General features: G+C 37.7%; 1 protein-coding gene across 10 annotated transcripts in view; it reads right to left on the bottom strand.

The window, feature by feature from the left end:
* Luzp1 (leucine zipper protein 1) overlaps positions 1 to 22691 on the bottom strand; it is a 101147-nt gene that overhangs the window by 41909 nt on the left and 36547 nt on the right. The window contains exon 1 of one of the 10 annotated variants that reach the window (XM_058571064.1): positions 18562 to 18582. The exons of 8 other annotated variants lie outside the window; for them this stretch is intronic. The gene's annotated coding sequence lies outside the window, so the exon portion shown is untranslated. Of the gene's footprint in view, positions 1 to 18561; positions 18583 to 22691 lie in introns of those variants that run through there. One more of the 10 variants, XM_058571061.1, reaches the window with a different exon arrangement.

The raw sequence follows: 22691 nt of genomic DNA, 5'->3' as shown, positions 1-22691 counted from the left end.
TCCACTTCATGTTCATCCTTTATGTCAATCAGTCCTTTGCAAACACCTTTAATCAACTTGCCCTGTTCGCCTTTTTCATATTCAAAACTTTTGGGGCTGGGGTTGTGGGGCTCAGTGGTAGAGTGCTTGCCTCACATGTGTGAAGCACTGGGTTCAGTTCTCAGCACCACATATAAATAAATGAATAAAATAAAGGTCCGTCAACACCTAAAAAAAATTTTTAAAAAAACTTTAATCCTGGGTGAACCAAACTAAGAAACTCTCCAAGCACACACCAAAGCAGCTAAGTGCCATTGAGAAGCCAACCACTAGTATGATCAAATAGTATCTTTTTTTTGGGCAGGGGGCGGGGGCGGCATGGTACTTAATCACTGAGCCACATCCCCAGTCCTTTTTTATTTTGAGACAGGGTCTCTCCTAAGTTGTTTAGCGCCTTGCTAAATTGCTGAGGCTGGCTTTGAACTCTCAATCCTCCTGCCTCCCAAGCTGCTGGGATTATAGGTGTGCACAGTCATATCCAGCTCAACTGGTATCATTTTAAATTTAAATTTATCACTACAAACTTCAAACGCACATCTTGATGCTGCCAGCAATCCTGCTACATTTTTCCTAATAGGTTCAACCTTCTCACAACCCAAAATAACTCTCACACATTTTCTTCTCTCAGTAAACCTCCAGCACCCATCAGCTGATAACACTCATCATCAAGAAGCAACATTCGGACCCTTGTTTTCCTACCTCCAAATCTAACATGATAACAATTCTGCTTTCCCTATAGTTAAAATAAACAGTTTTTGTTAGTATATAAAATACAACTTTTCATATTTATTACGAATCCAATTCCTCACAACAACAAACATCATCATCATTTTTCTCTAGTCTTATGCGCATCAGCATGCAAACATGCTCTAGAAGAATGCTACTCAGAATGAAATCCACAAATCAGTACTGGCTCACAAACCATTATCTTTAGAACTACAGAAAGTAAAGAGTAAACATTTAGACCATAGTGTAGCAAGCTGACAGTTGCTGCAACAACTTCAAATGCTTCAATGGCTTTCCATTTCACTTAGATTAATCCAAAGCTTCTCCATAGCCTATGAGGCCCTATAAGATTCTGGCTCCCTACCTACTCTCTGACCTCGTTTCCTACCAGCTCTTTTCCTCACTTCCTGTTTCATGCACATTCACTGTTTATTCTTGTCTAGCGCCTTTGCACTAGCTATTCCCCCTTCCCTTTTTACAAGCTGGCCCCTTTTAGTCATTCAAAGGTCAGCATAAACTTTACCACCTCAGTAAAGCCTTGACCAGCCAACCTAAAGTAGCTCTCAGTCTCTAATATATCACCATGATTTAGTCTCACTTTACCATCAACCTTAATTGATATCTTGTTTGTTTATTGCTTGTCTCTTCCCTTGTAACCACTAGCTCATCACTATATACCCAGAACCAAGAAGAGTGCCTGACTGACAATAAACAGAAGGTCTATAGCCCAGAAGAGTGATCTGGGCTGCAGATGTGGAGACATAAATTAAGAGTCATATCCACAGAGGTGAAGTTACTAAACCCAGTGACATAGACTGAGATCACCCAGGGAGAAGGTCTACTAAGAGAAGAGAGGAGGGCCTGGGAGAGTAACGATTTAATAGTTTAGAAATGAGGATGAGTCCGCAAAACAAGAGAAAAGTAGGAGGAAAAATAGGACAGCAAATGTTATGTCACTGAAGTCAAGAGAAGAGTACTTCTTGAAGGAATGAGCAGTCAACAGTGAGGAAATTAGAGTAGAGATGTCTGTTGAATTCAGCTTGGTGGAAGACATTAATGACCTTAGTAAGAAGTGTTATATTGAAATGATATGAGTGGAGAGGCAGACTGGAGTGGAATGAGGCAGTGAATACAGATAGCTTTTTAGAACAGTTTGCCTGGAAAGTGAAGGTGACAAAGAGAAGACAGAATTGAGGAAAGGGTTTTTCATTTGTTTTTGTTTAATGGGGCATCACCCTAGCATATCACAGATACAAGCTGCAAAACTTAGTAGGTACAGGTCATCTAAAGCTTTCAAATCTTTTTTACCCTCACATTCAACATGGAATGTGTGATTTTGCTTGGACTGATGCCAAAGTGCCCACAGGATCAAACTATAAGTTTTATATATATATATATTTCTGTGTGTGTGTGTGTGTGTGTGTATTATCTCCCTTATTCCAATGAAGGATAAATATGGTTTCCATATATTTTACCTAGGTATAAGAATAGAACTGTGGGGTGTACATAATAGAGAGTCTGAGTAAGAAAGGTTTTCTGCTGTTTCTCATTTTAATTTGAAGACATTTTGTGGAGTCATTGTTATTTCTACCGCCAAAATTGTCTTTCCATTCTATAGCCTCTAAAGAATGTCACTTTGTCTCCACTTCACTTTCTCTCCTACCCTGCCTAGCAACATAGTATAATAGAAATAGCAAACACAGTTTTGAAATTAAAAGGCTCTGGGTCCCAACTTTAATTCAGTCACATGGCAGTTTTGATGATTAAACTTTACAACCTGTTTCATCAACTATATATACAGATTATATCCAACTTCATGGGACTGTTTTAAGGATTGTCTAAAAATATACATTAAGCGCCCAAACACATAAGGTCTACATAAATTCAGTCTTCTTTTCATCACCATTCTAATTAAACCTTACATATTTTTATTTAGTTTGTTTCCCTTTGTTTAGGTGTATCTGGAAGTCTTTGGAAATAGAAATCCTGAGAAACTAACTTGCACATTTCCACTAGAAATAATTTGATTGTTTTTCAAGTTGATCATCTTCAGCATTAAAAACAAAACAGCTTTTTATTCACACACATACTATGTAGTAATGTAGGTAGCTGAATCCTAAATTCTAGTCTTATCTCTCTAATTTACTAGTTCTGTGACCCTTGTAGGAATATTAAATTCTCTGAATTAAAGTTTCCTCATTTGTAAAACAGATATGAAAATATATCCCATAAGGATCAAATGAAATAAGTACTTTGTACACTATAAAACATGGTTATTATATTATAAATACACAAAGCAGATCTAGTCTACCTTTGGCCAGTTTGGGTGTTAAGTTTTACTTAGAAAGCCATCAGTTCTGGAATATTCTGTAAGCCAAGGCTGCCTGTTTCCAACTCAAATCCTGTTGAGGGCCACAGCCCAGTCGGGATGACGCATGGCATTTTGCCAATAGTATTGGTTCAGAGGCAAGCCATTAAGATGATGCTGGATTGATTCAGTTGTATATTAGACCTTTACTGTCCCCCTCAGCCTGCTACTTTGGAGTTCTCCCGCTACTTTGGAGTTCTTGTGGGGATTCCCGGAGAGTTCCCATTGGTTGGGGAAGTGCAAGAGGAGGGATTTCCGGAAGAGGAATTTCCGGTTGTTGGTTCCTAGAGGAGCTGCGTGGTTCGGGAGAATTCCCGGGAAGCGTGTGTGGAGTGTGCTGGTGGGGTTCAAAAATAAAGTTTGTTCCTGCTTCAGTGGCTCGTGATTTGTGCCCAGCCAGACTGCGGCAAAATCCTCCTCTCCCTAATTATCTTCCCAATTTTACTTGATTTCCTTATTTTAGCAAGTTTACTTGGACTTAGCTCTGACCATATGGTTCCATGTCCCCCGACCAAAGACCACTAGACTTGATAACTCTAACTACACTTTTGGTACTAACATTTGTCAATGTCTAACATTTTGTCAATGTCTCTCTACTTGAGTAATTTCCACGGTCTACCTTGCATCATGGTTTTAATTTGATGGTACTCTCTTAAGAGCAAAAATAAGAGGCTGTTCCACTGAGTTTTATATTCTCCACAGCACTTACTTATTTTTATACATACAAAGTATTCAAAAAGTACTTATTGAATTAACTTAGTGCTAATTTCTCATTTATTGCACTTATTATCCATACCACACAACAATGAAAATCTTTCTTCTTATTCTTCTCTACTACTTTTGTGTCTCCAAAGGCTTGACATAGGGGCTGGTGTTATGGCTCAGAGGTAGAGCACTCGCCTCGCATGTGCAAGGCCTTGCGTTCGATCCTCAGCACCACATAAAAATAAATAATGTGTACAACTACGAATATATATATATATATATATTTTTTTTTTTAAAGGCTTGACACAGTATGAAATACACAGCCCTTTTTATATTTTATTTAGAGACAGGGTCTCACTGAGTTGCTTGGCACCTCGCTAAGTGACTGGCTTTGAACTTGTGATCCTCCTGACTCAGCCTCTAGAGACGTTGGGATTATAGGTGTGAGCCACCTTGCCAGGCTGCACACATACTTTTTTTTTTTAAATGTGGTATTGAGGATCGAGCCTAGGTCCTCGCCCATCCTAGGCAAGCGCTCTACCATTGAACCATAACCCAGCCTCCTCCACATATACTTTTTAAAATTAAAAAACGCCATAATTTTAAGGTCACATCAAAAATTGGCCAGAATTTATAAATATCATTAAACATTTCATTTTTCAAATTTCAGTTGTCTCATTAATGTAATAATTTTTTTTGTCATTTATTTGAATCAGTATTCATTTAAGATCTTTACATTATGATTGGTTGATATGCTTTTAAAGAATCTTTTTATCTTTAGGTTCTCTCCAACTTTGTCATCTTTCCTTTTTATAATGTCAGCCAGGATTGCAGTCTTCTTAGGGTATTGACTGGGGAAGGATAGGACCTGCTTCCAAGTTCACTCAGTGATTTTTAACAGGATTCAGTCAGTCTTCTCTAGCAGTTGAACTGAGGTTTCAGTTCCTTGCTGGTTGGTAGACCAAGGCCACCATCAATCAGTTGCTTGGCATGAGAATTCTCTAGCATAGCAAATGGCTTCATCAAAGCAAGGAAGAGATAAAAAGAGCAAAAGAGGGAGACTGAGAGCAAGTACATGAGTGTGCACAAGCCCACATTAGTAAGAAAGAAATATTTTTTTTGTATCCTGATCTTAGAAGTGACTTGACTTTAGTAATTTTCTTTCTTTTTGTGGTACCACAGGTACCTGTCCTTCCCCAGTCATACCCTGAGAAGACTAATCCTGTCTGAAACTTTGACTGCAGTCTTGTGTGAGACTCTGAAGCAGAGGACACAGTTAACCATGCCCAGGTTCTGAATCCACAGAAGCTATGATATCATGTATATTATTTTATGCTGCTAAATTTTGCCACATAACAACAGATAACGAATACCCCTTCTGTATGTTTTTTAAAAAGAAAAGCCCCCAGTTTCAATCCCTGGTACAAAAAAAAAAAAGTATATGTATAAATCATGTATATACATATATAACAAACAGATGAAATTATATGATATTTGGAATTTGCTTGAAAATACAAGATGAGGCCTGGGGAACGTGCTCAGTGCACTGCTTAGCAGGCACGAGGTGGCTAGGAAGGAAGAATGGAATGGGGATTAAGTGGACAGGTGTATAATAAAAAAATATTGATCATATGTTCATAATTGTTGAAAATAGGTAAATGAAAGTTAATTAAGAAGTAGAATGGGGGCTGGGGATGTGGCTCAATCGGTAGCGCGCTCGCCTGGTATGTGTGCGGCCCGGGTTCGATCCTCAGCACCACATACAAACAAAGATGTTGTGTCCGCCGAAAACGGACACATCTTTCAACAAAGATGTTGTGTCCGCCGAAAACTAAAAAAAAAAAAAAAAAAAAAAGAAGTAGAATGTGGGCCAGGCACAGTGGCACATGCCTGTAATCCCAGAGGCTCGGGAGGCTGAGGTAGGAGGATCACAAGTTCAAAGCCAGCCTCAGCAAAAGTGAGGCACTAAGCAACTCAGTGAGACCCTGTCTCTAAATAAAATACAAAATAGGGCTGGGAATGTGGCTCAGTGGTCAAGTGCCCTGGTACCCAAAAAAAAAGTAGAATGTGGCTGGGTGTGGTGGTGCACATTTGTAATCGCAGAAGCTCAGAAGGCTGAGGCAGGAGGAACTCGAGCTGAAAGCCAGCTTTCACAACTCAGCGAGATCCTGTCTCTAAATAAAATATAAAAAAGGGCTGAGGACATGGCTCAGTGGTTAAGCACCTTTGGGTTTAATACCTGGAAGAAGGAAAAAGAAAGAAGAAGAAGAAGGAAGAAGGAAGGAGGAGGAGGAGGAGGAAGAAGAAGAGGAGGAAGAAGAGGAGGAGGAAGGGGAAGAGGAAGAAGAAGTAGTAGTAGTAGTAGTAGTAGAAGAAGAAGAAGAATGCAAGTGGGGCAGGCTGGGTAAAATCCAAGAACTCAAGGGCCCTTCTAGAACTGACAATCTATGATTCCACAGTACCTCAAAGCCAAAGCATAAGTACTATCCTTCCCCAGGTTTCCTGACTGCATATATCACTTCAGTCTATGCTAGTGACCAACATCACTTTTCCATAAAAACTGTGAAGCACTTAAATCTGATGAGTTAAAATAAGAATGTGGGAATGTGGCTCAATGGTCAAGTGCCCCGGTACCAAAAAAAAAAAAAGAAAGTAGAATTTGACCCCCAGTAGGTAAAGAGAGCAGAGTGTACAATAGCCAATTGCTACAAGGTGCTTGGCACAAACTAGGAGAAATTACTCTAAGGTCTCCTACTATAGAAAGCTATCACTGGTTTTACTTTATTCTCATCTATCTTAGGACATGACAATCTCCTGCCTGCATAAGTATTTTTTAGAATATTTTTTAGTTGTTGATGGGCCTTTATTTTATTTATTTGTATGTGGTGCTGAGAATCAAACCCAGTGCCTCACACATGCTAGACAGACACTCTTCCACTGAGCAACAACCCCAGCCCGTGCATAAGTATTTTAACATTTCCTCCCTACTCTGTAGACAAACTTAATTTCTTAATCCCTTAAAGTTTCCTCTCATAAGTCATAAATATCTAGATTGTTGTGAATGACCTATTTTCCAAATCTGTTTTGTTTCAGCTAATTAAAAAGATCTTATGGTCTATACAAGAAAAGAACCTTTACAAGAAAGAAATTATATCTGCTTTTTCTCTTCAGAGTCTAATTCTTGAAAGTGAAATTAATGGAGAGACAAATGGGAACCTAGTACCTTAGTTCTCACTCTTTCTTGGAGTATCTTACCATTTCTACTGCCACCTCCCACTTCTACCATAAAAGATGTTCATGCTCTAATCTGTCATGATAGCTTTAATTACACATACAATATTTATATCCTATACTACACCTTACCCTCTTTTTAACAATGGGCTGGACAGGCAAGGTGGCATGTTATCTGTAATCTCAGCTATTCAGGAGGCAACTGCTTGAGATCAGGACTCTAGCCTTGGCAACACAGAAAGACAAGGCTTTGTTTCAAAAAAAAAAAAAAAAAGAAAGTCCTGAAATACATACTCCTATTTATCCTGTCTCAGGCTAAATATTAGGGAAACCTGGGGAGCTTTCAAACATCACCATCTGACAAGTAAGCCAATTTCTGCAGCAAGTCAATGACATCAAAAAGGAGGGAGGCAGGGCTAGGACTGAGGCTCAGTGGCAAAGCACTTGCCTCACACATGTGAGGCACTGGGTTCGATCCTCAGCACCACATACAAATAAGTAAAATAAAGGAGGGAGCAGCAGAAGAGGAGTTGCTTTAGATGAAACTTGGGGGAAAATAACAAGGTACTATATCATGTGGTTTTTGTTGGATTCTTATTCTAACAAACTATGAGGATATTTTTGAGATAGTCAAGAAAAAATTATTATGAACTAGGAATTAAGTGTTGTTAAAGATTTGTTAATTTTATAAATAATGGCATTATGGTTATGTGAGAAAATGTCCATAATGAATGATGCACATGGAAGTATGTAGACTAAAATGACATAATATCTAGGATTTTCTTTAAAATGTTTCAAAAAACAAACAAAAAAGGAACACATGAAGTGGTAAAATCTTTAAAACTACTAAATCTAAATATGTACAAGATTTTTTTTTTTTTGGGGGGGGTGCACTCTACAAGCTGAGCTATGTCCACAGCCCCAGATTCATTTTTATTAGCCTCCCTAATTTAGACTATTTTTAAAATTCTTTATAATTTAGAAAATGTTTAATGCTAATGTTAATATTTAATATAAACTGTTTGGTAATATCTACCAAAGCTGAACACATGACCCAGCAATCCTATTCCTTAGTATATACTCAAGAGAAATGAGTAAGTTCACAAGACATGTACAACAATAAAAGATGCTCACAGCATCTTCTCATATAGCCCAAACTGATAAGATCCCAAATGTCCATCAACAGAATTAATATGTAACTGTGGTACAGACACAATGTAATATTATATATTGCTACACATAACATGAATGTCTAATAAGACACTGAACAAAAAAAAAAGGCCAAAACCAAGATAGTACATACAGTACATACTGTCTTGGCTCTATATGAAATTCAAGAATAGACAAAACTAGTTAATAAAAACAGGGTAGGTGGGGGCTGGGGTTGTGGCTCAGCAGTAGAGCGTTTGCCTAGCATGTGTAAGGCACTGGGTTCAATCCTCAGCACCACATAAAAATAAATAAAATAAAAGTATTGTGTCTATCTACAACTAAAAAAAATAGCTACTTGGGTAGCCAGTATGGATGAGAAAGAGTAGCAAGGGAGCTTTCTAGAAGTCTGAAAATGTTCTGTCTTAGTCTGTTACATACCTTGATATGGGTTGTCTCTCTTTTTTTTTTTATTAGTTCATTTCCATAATATAATATTAGAGTTCATTTTGACATAATTATACAAGCGTGGAATATAATTTGCTATAATTCAGTCCCCAGTGCTTCCCCTTTCTCTCCATTCCTCCCTCTCCCTCTTCCTTTCCCTCTACTCTAGTGATCTTTCATCTTTTGAGTAATCTTTACATAACTCTGTGTGTGTGTGTGTGTGTGTGTGTGTATGCATTGAGAGCTAGTTAGGTACAATGACATTGGCCTGTAATCCCAGAGACTAGGGAGCCTGAGGCAGGAGGATCGCAAAGTTCAAGTCCAGCTGGGCAACTTATCGACACTCTGTCTCAAAATGAAAAATAAAAAGGACTGGGAAGCCTGGTACGGTGGCGCACACCTGTAATCCCAGCAGTTCAGGAGGCTGAGGATCATGATTTCAAAGCCAGCTTCAGCAAAAGCAAAGTGCTAAGCAACTCAGTGAGACCCTGTCTCTAAATAAAATACAAAATAGAGCTGGGGATGTGGCTCAGTGGTGCAGTACCCCTGAGTTCAACCCCCAGTACCCGCACCCCCTACACACACACCAAAAAAAGGACTAGGGAATGTGTAGCTCAATGATAAAACACCCTGGGTTTCAGGCCCCAGGGGAAAAAAAATTCATTGAATAATTTCTGTACAGTCATGAACGAACAAATATGAGAATAAAAATCAAAATTTTGGATATCAGTATTTAGTAAAAAGTTCTGTAAGCATTCTAATGTGTAGTCAATACTAAAAACCATTCTTCTACCTCAACGAACTCAAATTTAAGACTCCCTGTTCTTCCTATTTCCAATGCAATAGTAACTATGAGGTTACTATTATAAGAATGGAAGGTTCTTCCTCTTATAGAAGAAGGGTATAAGAACAGAAGCTAAAAGACAACAGGGCAGAGCAGGAGACAGGAAAACACTTGAAAAAAGTAAAGATCCAAGCTGAGGAGAAAAGACAAAAGTTAGTGCTGATCAAACTAAGAACATGGGTGAAAGTGCCAACTGGTAGCACAGCTCCGATCTTAGCTCCAGCTTTGTAAATGACTAACTATTGTGTGAACTTGGGCAAATTGCCCCATTTCACCAGGCTTCACTGGGATCTCTAACAGCTTTTAAACAACATCTGAAGAGGCAGTTGAGAGGAATCAAGTAGGAACAAGTCCTTTCAACAGACCCTAGGTTTACTAGCATAGCACTTATCATTTTGTATTATAATTGTCTACCTGTTTAACTCCAGCACCAAACCTTGAGCTCCTGAAAGGCTAGGGTTATGTATTTCATTTCAAATCCAAGCACATGCATAGAACTTGGCATGTCTGTAAATGTTCAATGGCTAAATTGATGAAAATTATGTGTGCTTGTACTTAACGTAGAGGAATAATTCATCTTCTAAATGTACATCCTTTCAAATAACATTAAATAATATTATTTTCCTTAATAACACCCAGTAAAAGTAGTCCAGATTCTAGAATGTCCAGAATCATTTGAAATTCAGGGTCCCTAGAAGATGTACAGACAGGGACTTCAGAAGTCCATACCTCTTATTCCCTGAATAATATACCTCCTAGCGACTCAAAAAGCTAAGGCAAGAGAATCACTTTAGTCCAGGAATTCAAGACCAGCCTGGTAGTGAGACCCTTTCTCAAAATAAAAACAGAACAACAAGGGCTGGGAATGTTGCTCCTGGGTTCAATACCCAGTACTGCAAACAATAAAGGAGGAGGAGTTAATGGTGGAGGGGAAAAGAAGGAGGAAGAAATATCCTAGTATCTAATGTTTACATATTATCTCATAATAATAATATATCACATAAATATCTAATGCCAACACAGTATCTTAGCTCAAAGTATTTTCATACCCATACTCAATGCTCACAACAACCCTCCCTAAGATGGCATTATCAAATCTATTTTATGTGAGGAAACTGAGGCTCAAAGTTTAAATAATTTGTTGCAAGCTACAGCAAGTGAAGAAGGGCTTTCACTTGTATTCTTTCTTCGGTGCCCAGAAGAGGTAGGAAAGGATCAATACTTCCATGTCCCTGGCCTCTCCAAATAAGATGAAATCAGTCCACCAAGCTGCTACTGTTTTACTAAACGCTTAAGTTTTCCTTGTCCCCATGAAGATCATTTATGTAAACGATTTTTTATTATGTTTTACATAAAAAATAAGGTCAGCCCAAGAAGAAAATTTCCCAACACTGAAAACAGCCATAGTAATAAACTGCTGGCTTACATCTTTGTGTAAAAAGCTAAACAACTTAAAGCAAAACATGCTCTAGCAGGAAGATGTAAACCCTACTGATCAAATAGCCCCTGAGCACTTAGGTGGTTAGTTATGCACAGCTGATTCAGTGTGGCCATTCTAAATCCTTCAATAGCTAAAGTCAGGGCTGGGGTTGTGGCTCAGCAGTAGAGTGCTTGCCTAGCACATGCAAGGCCCTGGGTTCAATCCTCAGCACCACAAAAAACAAATTTTAAAATTAAAATACTTTAAATGACTAACAAAATAACATAAAATTTATAATCTCTAAGAAACAACCAAAGGACACTGAACACTTGCAATAGAGCCAGGCACACATGTGAGTGGGCACTCAATAAGGGTGTGCTGTGTGAATGATAACTGAGAACTTTAAATCCATCAAAAACTACTATGGCGGGGCTAGGGTTGTGGCTCAGCAGTAGAGTGTTCACCTAGCGTGTGCAAGGCGCTGGGTTCAATCCTCAGCACCACATATAAATAAATAAAATAAAGGTACAGTGTCCAACTACAACTAAAAATATATTTAAAAAAAATTTTTTTTAAAAGAAAACTACTATAGCAAGCAAAATATCCAGGACAAAAACCAGAAGAGATGTGTAGAGAATGTCAAGTAAATTGAAAAAATAGCAAATAAGGATCTAAGGCAGTTTCACCCAGTCATACCTGGAGTGCCATTAAGTCAAACACTCTGGATTTAAGTACCACCTTACATCTACAGCAGACATCTACAGCCCAAGAGAACCAGCATTCAAGTTCTCTCTCCTTAGGCCAGCATCTCAACCAGCAGTAGCTCACCCCCTTCACCCATTACTTACCATTAACAATGCCCTGAAGCCCAGCCACAGGATTGCTGCAGTAAAGCCATGCAGTACTAAGGGTTTGGAGGAAATGAGTATGCCATCTGACACTTTTCCGGAATAGCCTAAGCCGATTAGGTTAAGTTACAAACATGACTGCGAGATTCCAATATGCTGATGTTTTCTTAGTTTTCTGAAAACTAAAAATAACCTATTTATCAAAACAGGAGCAATCCTCAAGTATTTATGCCCTGTCAGCAATCCAAAGTTCTATTTCCTCAAATACTTCATCTAGAGCATCTTTTTTTTTTTTTTTAGAGAGAGAGAAATTTAATATTTATTTATTTATTTTAGTTTTCGGCAGACACAACATCTTTGTATGTGGTGCTAAGGATCGAACCCTGGCCGCACGCATGCCAGGCGAGCGCACTACCGCTTGAGCCACATCCCCAGCCCATTTTTTTTTAATTATCTCTTCACCCCCCTACTATTAACTATTAAATAGTCATTAACTATTTTTTTAAAGAGAGAGAGAGAGAATGAAAGAGAATTTTTTAATATTTATTTTTCAGTTTTCCGTGGACACAACATCTTTATTTTTATGTGGTGCTGAGGATCAAACCCAGCGCCCTGCGCATGCCAGGAGAGCGCGTTACTGCTTGAGCCACATCCCCAGCCCAAAAAACTTTATTTTTATTTTTTGTAGTGCTGGGGATTGAACCCAGGCCTTGTGCATGCAAGGCAAGCACTCTACTAACTGAGCCAAATCCCCAGCCCTAGAACATCTTATTACATGCAAGTCTCCACACCTTCCCTATATTCCCCACTATTCCTGCTAATCTGCCCTGAGAACAGAGCAAGAGACCTAAACTCCTAACTTATGCATTTAAAGTTTCCCTTCAGATAAACAAACACATGCAGAGCTTTATATATATATATATATATATATATATATATATATATATATATATATATATATATATATACACACACACACACACACACACACACACACACACACACACACACACACAAGGTTTCTGCCTTGTATAGAACCACACTGGAAGAAAAGCTGAGCTACAGCAAAGAAAAACTGAAGGACAAGATAGGGCATGATCAGGAAGTCAGCTAAATGCTTTTCATTCAGGCAGGAATGGAAAGAGCCCCACCCACCTAGAATACAGCATAAGGGCAAATGGCTTCCAGTACAAACCCAGACTGTGCTTGTTTCTTCACCTTAAAACACAGCCATTAAGCCTACTCTGGAGACACACATGTCCAAATAGCCCTGTGTACCCTACAAGAATCATTAGGGTATCCTGGGGTTGAAATTACTTTTTCAAGGGAAATAAACTTTCATCATTTAAGACAAGTTAAGCTTGAATTGCCAATTTTCCAGTCATGTAAGGCTGATAGAGGGACTCAGATCATATCACTAAGAAGTGAGAGTTCTAAGGATGCTAGAAAACTGTTCTCCATAGCTCTCCCAGCTCTCAAGCCTATAAGTGAGCCAGTACTCCTCTTACCAAAGCAAAAATTAACTATGGACTTTGAACTTCTTTGTTCTTTGCAATAGTATCAGAAAAATGCCACAATGCTGTTACCACCCTATACAGACCCAACAAGATATTTCTTTTTTTTTTAATTTTTTCTTTTTTTGTGGATGTAGATGGACAGAATGCCTTTATTTTATTTATTTTTATGTGGTGCTGAGGATCGAACCCAGTACTTCATGCGTGCTAGGCAAGCACTCTGCCGCTGAGCTACAGCCCCAGCCCCCCAACAAGATATTTCTTATCTAGAATAGTCACTTGGGATGGACAGTAATTATTTCCTACAGATCCAAGTTTCAAGTAATCTTCTCACTTCCTACAGATCCAAGTTTCAAGTAATCTTCTCTTACTCTTATTTTTAAACATTCCACCATCTCTTTTTTTTTTTTTTTTTTTTTATTTATTAATATTTATTTATTTATTTTAGTTTTAGGCGGACACAACATCTTTGTTTGCATGTGGTGCTGAGGATCGAACCCGGGCCGCACGCACGCCAGGCGAGCGCGCTACCACTTGAGCCACATTCCCAGCCCTCCACCATCTCTTTTTAAACAACTAAACAAAAACTGATTTATCTATAAAGTCTATGCTCTCAGAAACATTTCTCCTGGGGAAAAAAGAAAAACAAAAACTTAAACCTGAGACCACCCAAGGAGTACTGTGATGAGTTCCAGTGCAGAATCTAACTATACAACAGAACAAAAACTGCATGCTACTGCAACCCTTCAAAGGGTCAGAACCTTCCTAGAATTCATGAAATCACAGAATATCAGAGTTGGAAAGATCTTTGGAGAGCAATCATCCAGTCCAGCCTTTTGATTTCATTCATTCATTCATTCATTTATATTTACTTATTTATTTTGGCTCCCAGGATGAACCCAGGGGCACTTAACCACTAAGCCACATCCCCAAACCTTTTTTATTCTGAGAAAAGGTCTTGCTAAGTTGCTCAGACTGACCTTGAATTTATGATCCTTCTGCCTCAGCCTCCCAAGTGACTAGGATTACAGGTGTGCAGAACTGCACCCAGCTGGTCTTTCATTTTAAAGATGCGGTAAATAAGTGCCAAAGAGAAGATATGGAGACTTGAAGCCAAATTAGACCTAGACTCCCAACTCGGGCATCTTCTACCATACCACACCTCTTCACAAGATCAAGTTTACAGGAGTCAAGTGGCTATATAGTATCAAACAAACCAAAAAAAACAACTCCTGGACTGGTGTTGTGGCTAAGCAGCAGGGCACTCGCCTAGCACGTGTGGGTTCGATCCTCAGTACCACATAAAATAAATAAATAAAGGTATTATGTCTAACTACAACTAAAAAAAAAAATTAAAGAAACTCTTTGTGAACTCTTCTAATACTTTGTGGTATGACTCAGGAGCAGTTAGTACTCCCCCATATGTCTTAATTTCATGAATTTTCTCTTAAATATCACTTTTTAAAAAAAACTAAAAATCACAAATTACCACTCACACCTTAATGGGTTCTTCCAATCACTAAACAGATAAAATAAAAACAACCAACTACTAGGATGGAAAGATATGAATATCCTTAAACAGAAGGATAACATTATTTGAGAGAAAGGAACACATTTTTAAAAGATGACAAAAATGGATGACTCCATTAAAGGAAATCATATCACCTGATTTCACATTAAGCCTTGGAGAAAATAATTTCATTTTTCTGAATCTTGGTTTCTTTGATGGTAGAAAGTATATATACTTTTATTTACTCTAAGGTCCTTTCAACTTCTAAAAGGTCCAACGTCAACAGTACAGCTGGCATTATCCAAAAAGGCAAGTTATAAAAGTCTTGAGCCACAGGCTTAGAGACAGGATCCTAGGGTCCTAAACAGAAAAAAATCCTAACTGGTAGTTTTCCCACAACCTGACAATAACAGTGATACCATTAAACTTAAAAATGTAGGAAAAAGCTAGGCACAGGTACATGCCTGTAATTCCACTGACTCAGCCAGGTATAAGCCTATAATCCCAGAGACTCAGGAGGTTGAAGCAAGAGGATTGCAAGATGGAAGTCAGCCTGGGCAATTTAGCAGGATCCTATTTCAAAATCAAAATTTTAAAAAGGGCTAGGGATGTAGCTCAGTGATGAAGTACCTCTGGGTTAAATCTCCAGCATTACACATAGGTGTGCGCTCACACATACGCACGCACACACAAGGCAGTAAACAGTGCACACCTTTCTTCTTTAACAGTTGTACTAGAATGTTGTCTATGACGCTTTTAAGGATCCCCTTTGATCACCTACAGATGTCCCATTGCTGACTGTTTCAATCTCCTCCCTTAAAATCAAATTGAATATTCATTGTGCCTACTACTAAATATATTATATACTTTCTCTGAATCCTCATTGTCTATTTGTTTCTCTTTCATTAAGGTATTTGCATGTTAGAGATTTAATGATCTATGAAAAAATGTAAACTCTCAATCACAGATAAATAACTAGAATGCTCAACAGAAAAAACAAAAACAAAAAAAAAAAAGTGTTAAGGGTGGGTAAGCTCTTTACTATAGCACATTAATCTACAAAAGCTGCTCCTTCCCAGGAATGTGGCTGATGGTGAAAAATGTAATATGAAGAAACAGGATAAAGGTTTTGGTTTCTGCTGCTCATCATCTTAAGATAGAGGATACAGTGTTTCAGAAATTAAAACCAAAAATTAAATCAATGCAAAAGAAAATACAGACTCCAATGTAAATTAATGAAAAATCATGACTCTTAAATAGGTACTTGAAAGCCCACTCACTAAACCTGGGGTTAAAGATAATTTCTATCAACAAGTTTATAAACATTAATTTTCAATTCTAATATGGATACAGAACTACCTGAGTACTTGCTAAAATTGCAGATTCACAGGTACTATCCTCAAATATTCTTAAAAAGATATTTATTGTGGTGGAGCAAATAGATTTGCACATGCATTCTGATGCAGACAAAAGACTACACTTGCCAGGCAATGGTGACACACACCTGTAATCCCAGTAGCTCAGGAGCCTGAGGTAGGAGGTCCGCAAGTTCAAAGCCGGCCTCAGCAACTTAGATAGGCCCTAAGCAGCCCAGTGGGACCCTGTCTCTAAAAACAAATATATTAAAAAGGGTGTTGTGGCTCAGTGGTAAAGCACTTGCCTAAGATGTGTGAGGCACTGAGTTTTATTCTCTGCAGGACATATAGATAGATAGATAGATAGATAGATAGATAGATAGACAAACAGACAGGCTGGGAGTGTGGCTTGGTGGTTAAGTGCCCCTGGGTTCAAAAAAAAAAAACAACCCTACACTTTTTAAAAAACTATAGGGGATAAAAATCATTAGGCTTCCCGGACACCAAAATACACATTTTCTGGAGTAATATAGCCTATAATATAATGTTTGTGTTCCGAAAATGGCATGTAGGTTGATTTTCAACAGTACCGGACCTACTCCCTTCCCTTTAGTAATCAGTTTTTAGAATAAATATGGGCTGATTTCAATCTCTTAACAAGGTAGTCATCCTCCCCTTCTTCCTCCTAAAGCAACTTCGGAAGTCAGCTATCTACTCCTCATACTAAAGACCTTTCCAAATAGTGACTAAACACACTGCCTGTTTTAGCTCCTTTTCTTTGAGGTCACTCACTGGCTTCATTCTGGGTCCTGTTTGTTTGTTATCCTAGAAAAGTATTCTATATTGTTCCATCTAAAACAAGACTCTATTTAAAAATAAGCATCCCTTCTCTAACTTGACATCAGTTCTCTTGTTCTATTCCTCTACATTGTTCTTAGCGTTTCTTGAAATTCATTATCTTACATTTATTTACCTCCCTAACCGGACTACAACTCTACCATAAAAGATCCTTCCCCACCACTACTACTGTATTCCTAGCACCCGGAACAACACCTGGCATATAATAAGTGCTCTAAAAATATTTATAAATGAATATAGCACCATTTCAGAAAACGAAAAGTTCTCAGTCTTTCATCCTGTTTAGTTTACTGGTCTCACTCAAGGTCAGCAGTACTTTTCTCCATGCGTGGCCATTAATTTTGCTTTTGACGGCTACATCATTCTAGAAACTGAAAACAGCCAAAAAGAGATACCCTGACACCTGACTTTCACTACTCTATGGTAATGTGCAATTTTCCCCCAACTGAATTGCAACAAAGTTAGTTTAATGGTTTAGCCTGCAGAGGTTTCCAAAAGACTTATACTCCAAAGGAATAACTCGGCTTCTCCTATGTGAGAAGTCAAATGCATCATTGAGAAACACCAGTGTAAGAGCTGCAAGTTTCAACAGCAGCAGAACACAACATACTCGCAGCCAAAATCACTTTAGACTATTGTTAGCCAAACACTTCCTCACTTCCTGTCAAAACTCAGCTCTCATATTTGTATATTCATTCATCTATGAAAAGTAATGTCTTATATAGCATGTGCTATATATATATATATATATCTCATCCTATTCCTCAAAACAATTCTAAGAGACAGGTATTATTATCCACCTTTTGAAGATCAGGAAATTGAAGCTCTAAGAGATTCCCACTAAGTAACAGGGCTGGGATTTGAATTCAGATCTACATGACTTTAAATTCTTGCTTTTTCATTTTAATACTTCGATTCCGAAGGTTCCCCCACCTTCCACCCTCTGCACTAAACTTGGCACAAAGAAGATATTTAATAAGTGTTTGTTGAATCCATGAGTTAAACAGGATAATTTTACTCTAATTCAAGAATCTTTTTAGGATTAAATTCTTCAGTTCCAATTTTATTTAAAAAAATAATAATAATAATTTCATTCAGTGACTTCTGAATGGTAAATAGTAATGGAAAACATGGCATTTTTAGTTAAAGATATTGGGTTTATTCTAAAATGAAACTCGGCATAACATAATTCATTACTATGGAAATTTGGATATAAAGAAACTGAAGTTATAAAAGGTAGTATAGTTTAGCACACTAAGAGGTAGATGTGGGCTGGGGATGTGGCTCAAGTGGTAGCATGCTCACCTAGCATGAGTGAGGCACTGGGTTCGATTCTCAGCACCACATAAAAACAAAGACATTTTTTAAAAAAGAGAGAGATGTGAGGTAAAATCTGAGTTTGAGTTATTAACTTTTAATTTCAGCTTAAAATAGGGATAAATGTACTTGCTTCCCCATGTAACAACGGTACCTTAAAGCTCAAATGTGATAACACCTGTAAAAACACAATTGTAAAGTGTTATACAAAAACAATTACTAGGCAGTACCTGACTGTAATCCCAGCTACTGGAGAGGCTGAGGCAGGAGGACTGCAAATTCCAGACCAGCTTAGGCAACTCAGGGAGACCCTGTCTCATCAAAAAATTAAAAGGAATAGAGATATAGCTCAGTGGTAAGGCAACCCTGGATTCAATCCCCAGTACAAAAATAATAACTGTTATTATAATTGTGAACTGAACCTTGATGAAAGAATAAAAGTCTGATAATGTTTCCTTACCCATAAGACCAGCATTATTAAAAGCTCCACTGTATCTTAAATATTGAGGTAAACATCTTAAACTCCAGGTAGTATATCTTTAAAAAAAAAAAAATGTAGCTTATCCATTATTAATCTTTTTATGTGTGAGTGCTCTCTCTCCACTGCAGAGAATTGGGATATATATACCTCCATAATATACTGTTTTGTTTTAAGAAGGATTACAACAATGGCCTCACCCCATATTGTGGGGAGAAGTGATGGACTGGGCTCCTCTGTATCCAGATAATAATTCCTTTCATGCTATTGCACTTATCCATTTGGAACATTAGTTGTCAGATGTATAAAACCAAGAAATACCAAGGACACGTTTAAATTCACCTATATATCAAATGACCACTTTAATAACAAAAATTTCCATGTCCACATGAATAAATTTACTTCAAATTAATAAAAAAAAATCAGGGCTGGGGCTGTAGCTTAGTGGCAGAGCGGTTGCCTAGCACATGTGAGGCACTGGGTTCAAACCTTAGCACCAAATAAAAATAAAGAAAATAAAGCATGCTGTCCGTATACAACTACAAAAAAAATTTTTTTAATCAAATTTGGGGAAAAAAAACAAGTGCTAAGAAATATTTCAGATGATTTCTTTTTTCTGTGTGTGTGTGTATGCGTGTGCATGTGCATGTGTGTGTGTACTGGGGATTGAACATAGGGGCACTTTACCACTGAGCTACATCCCCAGGCTTTTTATTTATTTATTTTGAGATGGGGACTTGCTGAGCTGCTGAGGCTGGGTTCAAACTTGGAATTCTTCTGCCTCAACCTCCCAAATCACTGGGATTACAGATGTGCACCACCATACCCAGCTCTTAATGGTTTCTTCCAGCTAAAAAGCTCTTGTCCTTACGAGAAGCCAAAAACCATTATTAGCATAAAAATATATGTTGGGCTTGGTCCTCCATAAGCTAAAAAATAAATAAGCAGAATACAGAAAAAAAAAACTCTTTACAATTTTAAATAAAAGGTTCTAATCAATGACAAAGTACATTTATCATTGAACATTGCTGAAATTGGTATGAAACAAAATCTTTTAAAATCAGTGGGATTGGGGTAAGTAAAAGAGAAAGTGTTCAGGAGCACTAGGATTATGTCTATGGTACATGGTTGTATTCTAAATAATGATCAAGATTTTTAAAATGTTTATCTTAGGCCCCCCATTCTCTTATTTTTAGTCCCAACCTGGAACAATCATTGCCCTGTCAAACCCAGATTATAAATGTCAATGAGCTTCAGAATCTTACAACATATTTTGACATTAACCTAGCCTTCTTTTTTTTTTTTCCTTTTCTGATACTGGGGATTGAACTCAGGGGTACTCAACCACTGGGTCACATCCTCGGCCTTTTTTTGTATTTTATTTAGAGACAGGGTCTCAGTTGCTGAGACTAGCTTGGAACTTGGGAATCTCCTGTCTCAGCCTCCTGAGCCACTGGAGTTACAGGCATGCGCTAAGGTACTCAGCTAACATAGCCTTCTTATAATTCAATATATCCCCCCAATTCATCTTTCACCAATAAAATCCTCCAACTATTCTGCTCCTACTAGTGATTCAAACTCCAACCCATCAAACTTGCCTACTGAAATAAAAATCACTTAAAAGGTCCTCCTGACTTCATTTGTTGCATTTATACACACACACACACATATATATACCATATGCCAAGAGATACAAAAAATTGTGGCATATAGTGTAATAAGAATTATAATGCCAAAAAAAAGTACATGTATAAAGGCATGAATTGACGTGAACATACTCTGTATACAAAGATATGAAAAATTGTACTCTATATGTATAAGAATTGTAATGCATTCTGCTGTATCTAAAAAAATAAAATCAATAAAACTAACTTGGGGCTGGGGCTGGGGCTCAGTGGGAGAGTGCTTGTCTAGCATGTGTGAGGCACTGGGTTCGATCCTCAGCACCACATATAAATAAATAAACTAAAGACCCATTGACAACTAAAAATATTTTAAAATAAATAAATAAACAAACAAACCATATGCCAAAATCAAAATATGATTTTGTATCTGCAAGGGACCAGGCTGTTTCAAAGAATTCAAGTGTACACAGTAGGCAGTAATATTAGCTGAGAAAACAAATTTAGAATGCAAGTGACTAACAAGATGTACAACAAGGAGTGCTTACAACTACAGATTAAATTCTGATTTTTCAGTCTGTCCCTCAATTCCTGACATGCTGGCCATTATCTTTTAATTTATTTATTTTTTTAGTATATATAATTTTTTAGTTGTTGTGATGGACCTTTGTTTTTTTTATTAATTTATATGTGTGCTGAGATCGAACCCAGTGCCTCTCACACAAGCTAGGCAAGCATTCTACCACTGAGCCACAACCTCAGCCCCCTGGCCATTATCTTTTTCCTACCTTGGATAGACTGATCTACTCATTATTTCCTGAGGACAATTCCTTCATGTTCTACCTCTGTCCAGATAGTTCCCCTGCCTAGAATGCCCTTCTCCACCTTGTCAAATCTACCCAAAATACAATTCAATGCTATCTTCTCTTCAGTGGAACCCTTCCATTCTCACTGCTTCTTAACATTTTCCTTGTTGAGCACCCACTCTCATTTAGCAGATAAGTATATACAATTATAGATAAACCCCTTTTCTATACATTATACTCACAGACATTTATTCACATGTTTATGCCATGTTACTCCAACTACATCACAAAACTCCTTGAAGGTGCAAGAACTGTCATTTCTTTGTATTCTCACCAGTATACTATTGTGAATATAATGGTTATTCAGTATAAGATGTGTTGAAGAAAAAAAGTGAAATAGGGATCCAGGTGTGATGGCACACACCTGTAATTCCAGTATTGAGGAGGCTGAGGCAAGAGGATCGTAAGTTCAAGGCCAGCCTGAGCAACTTAGGAACTTAGGGAGACCCTGTCTCTAAATTTCAAAAATAATAATAATAATATTTTAAGTTGTAGATGGACACAATACCTTTATTTTATTTATTTATATGTGGTGCTAAGGATCAAACCCAGTGCCTCACATGTGCTAGGCAAGTTCTACCACTGAGCTATATAGCTCCAGCCCTAAAAAAAAATGTTTTAAAGATTGGAGATATAGCTCAGTAGGAGAGCCCCTGGGTTCTATACCCAGTAAATCAAAAGATAAAAAGGGAGGAAAAAAGTGAGGGCGAGAGGGATATCTTCTGGGTCCACCAAATCAATAGTTTCTTAAAATCATCAGCTATTTCATGGAATAAAATTTATATTCCTCAGTGGCTTTCCATGACTTAAAATAAGAACCCTACTAAATCTGGTTATCGCCTTTCACTCTTATTTCATCTCCTATCATATTTTTTTTACCACTTTGACGCCTCTCACTCTGCTCCACACATACTATAGTCTCCTGGGTCCTCACAGTCTAGCTCAACCTTATGATCTTTCTACTTGTTGCCTCCTCTACCTCTCCCCAAACCTTCCCATGCTGTAATTCCCATTACCCTTTTGTAATTCAAGTCACATTCCTCAGAATGCCTTATCTGATAATAATTGGCTAAAGCTGCACTCCTCTCCATTACGAACTGCATTAAACTTTAATTTTATGAACACCTCTAGCAGAAATCATTTTGTTGATATGTTTACTGTTTATCTCTCGCAACTAATACATAAACTCCACAAGGCATGGATTTTTTCAGTGTTGTTTACCACTGTATTCCAGTACCTAGACTACACCTGGCATGCAAAAGACAACATATAAACATCAAAAAAGTTTGTTTCTTCTTAGCTAATACTGTATTCTAAGAGCATGAACATTGTTTTCTATTTCTATTTTTTTTTTTACATACCTACAGCACCTAACAGACCAAACACTGGAATCA

This window comes from Marmota monax, unplaced genomic scaffold (assembly GCF_021218885.2).
Source record: "Marmota monax isolate L192 unplaced genomic scaffold, Marmota_monax_Labrador192_F-V1.1 WCK01_AAM20220418_F8-fsc00008, whole genome shotgun sequence".
Classification (NCBI taxonomy): domain Eukaryota; kingdom Metazoa; phylum Chordata; class Mammalia; order Rodentia; family Sciuridae; genus Marmota; species Marmota monax.
The sequence above is the reverse complement of the archived record's forward strand: the minus strand, read 5'-3'. Positions and strand labels throughout refer to the sequence as shown.